The 6,871-nt window shown below is 37.6% G+C and overlaps 1 long non-coding RNA gene across 1 annotated transcript in view; it reads right to left on the reverse strand.

Annotated features, from left to right (window-relative positions):
• The window catches only part of LOC138153091 (uncharacterized), a 70,456-nt gene that overhangs the window by 59,271 nt on the left and 4,314 nt on the right, over nucleotides 1–6,871 (reverse strand). The window contains exon 2 of the long non-coding RNA XR_011166289.1: nucleotides 6,039–6,119. This is a non-coding gene — a long non-coding RNA (uncharacterized lncRNA). The remainder of the gene's footprint in view (nucleotides 1–6,038; nucleotides 6,120–6,871) is intronic.

The following is a 6,871-nucleotide window of genomic DNA, read 5'->3' on the forward strand; positions in this document are numbered from 1 at the left end:
TCTCTGTCTCTCTCTCTCTGTCTCTGTCTCTCTCTCTCTGTCTCTCTCTCTCTCTCTCTCTCTCTTTAACTATCTTCATTATACGTGACTATGTCAACACTTAACTGTATTGCTGGAAATGTCAACTATACTACCACTCTAGGATCCTAATTGATTTCCCTGATTGAAATGTCTGACCTGCAACCACATCTCCGATTTATAGTTCCAGCCAGAGTTGTTGTTATTGTTGTTGTTTGAGTCATGTCCAACTCTTCATGATACCATTTGGGGTTTTCTTGGCAAAGATATTGGAACAGTTTCCCCTTTCCTTCTCCAGCTCATTTTATAGATGAGGAAATTGAAGCAAACAAGGTTAAGTGACTTGTATAGGGTCATACATCTAGTGTTTGAGGAGAGATTTGAACTCATGAGTTTTAATTACTCCAGGCCTGGCACTCTATCCACTATACAACCTAACTCCCTCAGCATTATAGTAGAGTAGTAAAATGTTACTTCTAGATTTGATTATAACGTATTGATCATTTATGGAAGAGTACAGATGGTTCAGCCTATGTTATGTGGGGAGAGTTCTATACAGCTTCATAAAGGCATTTGCTCTTTTAATGATTGGGACAGGTCTGAGAAAGCCATAAAATTTTTAAAACATGGAGAAACTCTCATTCTTTGGAAACAAATCTAAAACATTTATTCAATATACTTTGCCCCAGTAAGCAGGAACTTATTATTTACTGAATGATACAAGCTATTCTTTCTCTTCAGAAGACAAAATGCCTTTTTCAATATATAGTTTTTCAGTTAAATCATACCAGAAAGAAAATCTATCTTATAAATTGTACAACCTAGGTGTCACAGTGCTGGACTTGGAATCAGGAAGATTGGAATTCAAACTCTGCCTCAGATACTTACTAGTTGTGACCCTGGACAAATCATATGACCTCTGTCAACCTCAAGTTCCTTCCCCTTAAAATGAGAATTAGGGTAGCTAGGTTGCCCAGGGAATAGAGTGCTGGACCTAAAGTCAGGAAGACCTGAATTCAAATTTGGCCCCACACACTTACTACTTGTGTGACCCTGGACAAGTCACTCAACTCTGTTTGCCTCAGTCTTCACTTAGGTAAAATTAGCTGGAGAAGGAAGTGGAAAAGTAATCCAGTATCTTTGCCAAGAATATCCCAAAAAAAGGAGTCATGAAGAGTAGAGCATGATTGAAAATGACTGAACAAAAAAAAAAAACAACAGTGTCGTTTGAATCAAACGATGTAGGATGTATAAAGCTTTGCAAACCTTAAAGTGCTATGTAAATGCTACTTATCATCATTACAATCTTGGTTCTTTATTAATTTTTAATTTGTTTTGGGGGGGAAAGTTGTATTGTCCTTTGTTTTTATGTCACCTTAATCTCCCCTCTTTTACTCAATGAATCATCTCAAAGAAAAAGAGAAATTCAACAAAACTAGACAATATATCAACTGAATCTGGTAACATATACAGTGCTCCATACCTGTAACCCCTCACTTCTTCAAAGAAATATCTTTGGAGAACAGCTTCATGATATATTTCATCCATACTGTAAGAAGAAACATCATATATCAAACTCAAACTGCCATTACATCAATATAGCAAGCCAGCTTGTATTTGCTTACAAGAGATTATTAAGTGAGGGAGGATCCTGTTATGGGCATTAATAGAGATGAAGTGGTCTCAGGCACACAATATTCATACATGCTCTTTTACAGGATCATAGATCTGTGGTAAGCTTAGAAAGGACTTCAAAGACCATCTAGTCTAACCATCTCATTTGACAGATTCAGAAAACAAAGCCCATAGAGGTTAAGTGACTTTCCCAATATCCCACTGGTGGTAAAAATTTGAACCCAGGACCTCTGGATCTAGAAGGTTTTTTTCATCATGCTACATAGCCATCTGTATATACCATCATCTGGGTCACCAAACATTATAGAGGCACAGATTTAATCCTTCGAGACTATCTAGCCCTCTTTCCCCATTTTACAGTTGAGAAAATTGAGCCTGGAGAATCAGGAAATTCTGTGAGCTCTGGCCACAACCACCTCCAATACCTGTAAAATATGACTCTAAACAAATTTTAGAGCTACAGAACCCACAAAGTGACAGAAAGAAACAAATCTCCCACTGAAGCCAGCCTTGCAGGTCAACAGAAAGTGTCTATAGTACCAGACTGGGAGCGGAGTGCAGTCCCGCATGCTGAGCCCCGGGTGGCCATGACCTGCAGCACATACCAACTGGAGCAGACTTCAGGAGAGTGAATCACTACTAGTTTCCAGTAGTTCTGTTTCCAGTGGCAGTTTCCAGACTTCTCAACCCATAAATGTCAAAAAGAAAGTAAAAGGTAAGTGGGTAGAGGTGGCTGAGGCACAGAGGATGCAGCTGGTGTCACATGGCTGCCTCCAGAGCTCCTGGCCTGCAGATTGTAGGAAGACCAAGAGACCATTCAGAGGGTAATTGTTCTTGTTTTGACCTGCCTGGATCTGAATTGTGGTCTTGGGTGGTGGTCCTGGGGTGTGTTGCCAGTGTGACATAGCTTGTGGTGGCTGAAAAGAGGGCACCCTCCTCAGACCTCTGATAACATTTGAGAAAATCCCAGTGATTTGGGACAAATCTCTCCAATCTGGAAGCAGAGTTCTACCATGGCAAAGAGCTCAAAAGTCAAGTAATTGAGTGGCAACATGAGCAAGCAAAGGAAGCACAATCAGACCATAGGATCCTTTTTTGGGGACAGATAGGAACAAAACATGGAACTAGAAGAAGTCAACAAAGGCAAAACTCCTGCATCAAAAGCTTCCAAGAAAAATATGAATTGGTTACAGGCCACAGATGAGCTAAAGAAGGATTTTGAAAATCAAGTAAGAGAAGTGGAGGAAAAATCGGGAAGAGAAATGAGAATGATGCAAAAAAATCATGAAAAGTGAGTCAACAGCCTGCTAAAGGGGATCCAAAAATATACTGAAGAAAATAACACCTTAAAAAAAAGACTAACTCAAATGGCAAAAGATGCCCAAAAAGCCAATGAGGAAAAGAATGCCTTAAAAAGCTGAATTGGCCAGATGGAAAAGGAATTTCAAAAACTAACTGAAGAGAATAACTCCTTCAAAATTAGATTGGAGCAAATGAAAGCTAATGACTTTATGAGAAATCAAGATACTATAAAACAGATCCAAATGAATGAAAAAATAGAAGGCAATGTGACATATCTCATTGGAAAAACCAATGACCTAGAAAATAGATCTAGGAGGGATAATTTAAAAATTATTGGACTACCTGAAAGTTATGACCAAAAAAAGAACTTAGAAATCATGCTTCAAGAAATTCTCATGGAAAATTTCCCAGATACTTTAGAACCAGAGGGCAAAATAGAAATTGAAAGAATTAATGGAACACCTCCTGAAAAAGATCCCAAAAAGAAAACACCTAGGAATATCATAGACAAATTCTAGAGTTCCCAGGTCAAAGAGAAAATATTACAAGCAGCCAGGAAGGAACAATTTGAGTATTGTGGAAGCACAATAAGGATAACACAAGATCTAGCAGCTTCTACATTCAAAGATCAAAGGGCTTGGAATATGATATTCTAGAAGTCAAAGGAGCTAGGATTAAAACCAAGAATCACCTACCCAGCAAAATTGAGTATAATGCTTCAGGGGAAAATATGGTCATTCAATGAAATAGAAGACTTTCAAGGTTTCTTGATGAAAAAAAAAACAGAGCTGAACAGCAAACTTGACTTTCAAATACAAGAATCAAGAAAAGTATGAAAATGTAAACAGGAAAAATAAATCATAAGTAACTTATTAAACTTATTGAACTATTTACATTCCTACATGGAAAAAAGATAATTGTAATTCATGAGACTTTTCTCACTATGAGGATAGTTGAAGGGAATTTATGTGTATATATATATATATATATATATATATATATATATATATGTACACACACATAGATATGTTTATATAGAAAGGTATATGTGTGTATAAATACATATGTGAGTGTGTGTATATGTTTATATAGACAGAGGGCACAGGATCAGTTGAATAGGAAGGGATGATATTTTTAAAATAAAATTAAGAGGTGAGAGAGGAATATAATGAGAGGAGACAGGAAGAGATAGAATAGAGTAAATTATCTCATATAAAAGAGGCAAGAGAAAACTGTTACAATGGAGGGGGAAAACAATAAAGTGAAAGGGAATGGGTCAACCTTACTCTCATTGAATTTTACTTAAGGAGGGAATAACATACAAACTCATTTGGGTATATTATCCTACAGGAAAGTAGCAGGGAGTGGATAAGAGGGAGGATGGTAGAAGGGAGGGCATATTGGTGGAAAGGGTAGTTAGAAGCAAACATTTTTGAAAATGGACAGGGTCAAAGTAGAATACAGAATAAGTGGGGAGCAGGATAGGATGGAGGAAAATATAGTTAAGTCTTCCACATTATATCTACTATGGAAATGTTTTCTGTAACTACACATGTACAACTTATATTGAATTGCTTATCTTCCCAGTGGGGGTTGGTGAGGAGGGAAGAAGGGAAAGAATCTGGAAACCAAAGTTCTAAAAATATATGTTAAAAATATTTTTACATGCAACTGGGAAATGAGATATACAGGCACTGGAGTATAGAAATCCATCTTGTCCTACTAGAAAGTTAGAGGGAGGATGGGGGAGGGTGAGCAGATTGGAGGAAGGGGTATTCAGTAGGCTCACTATCTTGGGGTGGGGATAGGGGAAAGACAGGGAGAAAATTTGTAACTCAAATTCTTGTGAAAATAAATGTTGAAAACTAAAAATAAACAAAAAAAATAAAAAGAATATTGAGGCCGAGATAGTGTCTTGCCCACTAAATGACAGAGCTAAGATTCAAGCCCAAATCTTCCAAATCTAAATATAAAACTCCTTCCCCTACATGCTACCTCTTTGATGTATTTATTTGTACCAATTGCTTTGCATAATTAAGCTTATTACAAAAGGATCTTGAAAATTCTTAGAATCATAGGGTAATAGATCCAGAACTGGAAGGAGCCTAGATGTTAACTAATATAATATCTTCATTTTACAGGAATGAGGAAACTGAAGCCCATAAAGTTTAGATGACTTACCCAAGATTTTTGTTGTTATTGAATCATTTCAGCCTTCTGACTCCTATGACCCCATTTGGAGTTTTCTTGGCAAAGATACAGGAGTGGTTTTTGCCATTTCCTCCTCTAGCTCATTTTGCAGATGAGGAAACTGAGGCAAACAGCTTTAAGTGACTTGCCCAGGGTCACACAGCTTGTAAGTGTCTGAGGTCAGATTTGAACTCAGGAAGATGAATTTCCTGCTTCTAAGCCCAGTGTTCTATCCTCTGTACCATTTAGCTGCCCCTTATCCAAGATTACATAGGTAGCAATTGACATAGCCAGAATTCAAACTGACTTTGATTCCAAATCCATTTCTCTTTCCATCACACCATGTAATAAATGTTCTGATATAATGATTTCGCTTACAGTATTCCAAGTACCTGATGGAAGTCTTCTATTAATTGTTTATAGACAAATATTCATATTTTTCCATCCCATCATGGTTTAATACAGCAAAATAGCTCTACTCATTAGTAGATGGATGGATTGAAGGATGGATAATAAATGGATGTACAAATGGATGGGATGGAGTCATCTCCATATCCTGATAAGGCATTAGAGTGAGATACTATAGTGTTTAATAGACTCTTGTGGACCAGTCTGAGAACCTAACCATTCTGTGTAATATTGTTCCTTGGAAGAAAGTGTGTCCTGGATCCCAAAAAATAGATTGACAAACACTTTTGGAACAAAATCCATAAAGAAGCTAGGATCTCCCCCACATTTTTCTTCATAAAGAGAATTTGTCAAGCCATTCCTCATTGATTCACAGTTCTTCAACCTGTCATTTTCTAAAACTACCTTTGATCCTTAAGAAGTTCTCATAGCATGAAATCATATTTCCACAAGCTTATTTTCTTCCAGCTCCTTCAAAAACTTACCCTGTGATCATTTGATACATTCCTTGAGAAATCCTTACTTGACACATCCTCTAAAATATCAGCTAATTGCTGTGTTGTTTCCTGGACAGAAGGAGAGAGAAGAATCAAAGGATTACAGTACCATAGAATTGGAGCTAAAGGAAGCTTTGGGCATTTAGTCTAACCCCTTTCATTTTATGGATAAAGAAACTGAGGACTCAGGAGATTAAGTGACCAGCCCTGGGTTACATAAGTATTAAGTATCAGAAGAGGGATTTGAACCCAGGTCACCTGAACTCAAGTCCAGCACTCTACCCACTATACCACACTATAGGACACAATGCACCTTTTCCTGACCTTTCAAAAAGGCTGTATTTGCCCTCTTCTCCTCAACTCCAAACACACTGACCCTTAAGATATTTTTCTTTTAACTATCTATAGTTTGCCCAATATTTTGAATTCTGTGTTTAAAAGAGATGGAGTGAGATAGGCAATTGTGTGAAATTCCTTGTGGCTTCAAGGCATTCAAGAGAAAAACATTGCTAGCATCACCCCTTCCTTCCCTATACCCATAAAAACCTTGTTGCTGTTTTGAGCAACTGGGTTGTGAGGTGGATAGAATGCTGGCCCTGGAGTCAGAAAGACTTATCTCCAAGTTCAAATTTGGCCTCAGACACTTACTAGCTGTGTGACCCTGGACAAGTCACTTAACCCAGTTTGCCTCAGTTCCCCATCTGTAAAATGAGTTGGAGAAGAAAATGGCAAACCACTCCAGCATCTTTGGCTAGAAAAGTATATGAAATTCTGTGTGGGTTTAAGACATTCAAGAAAGAAACACTGCTAACATCATCTCT

Source organism: Petaurus breviceps, unplaced genomic scaffold, assembly GCF_028583685.1.
Source record: "Petaurus breviceps papuanus isolate PSGF00001 unplaced genomic scaffold, PetGlider_PUasm1.0 90977, whole genome shotgun sequence".
NCBI lineage: Eukaryota > Metazoa > Chordata > Mammalia > Diprotodontia > Petauridae > Petaurus > Petaurus breviceps.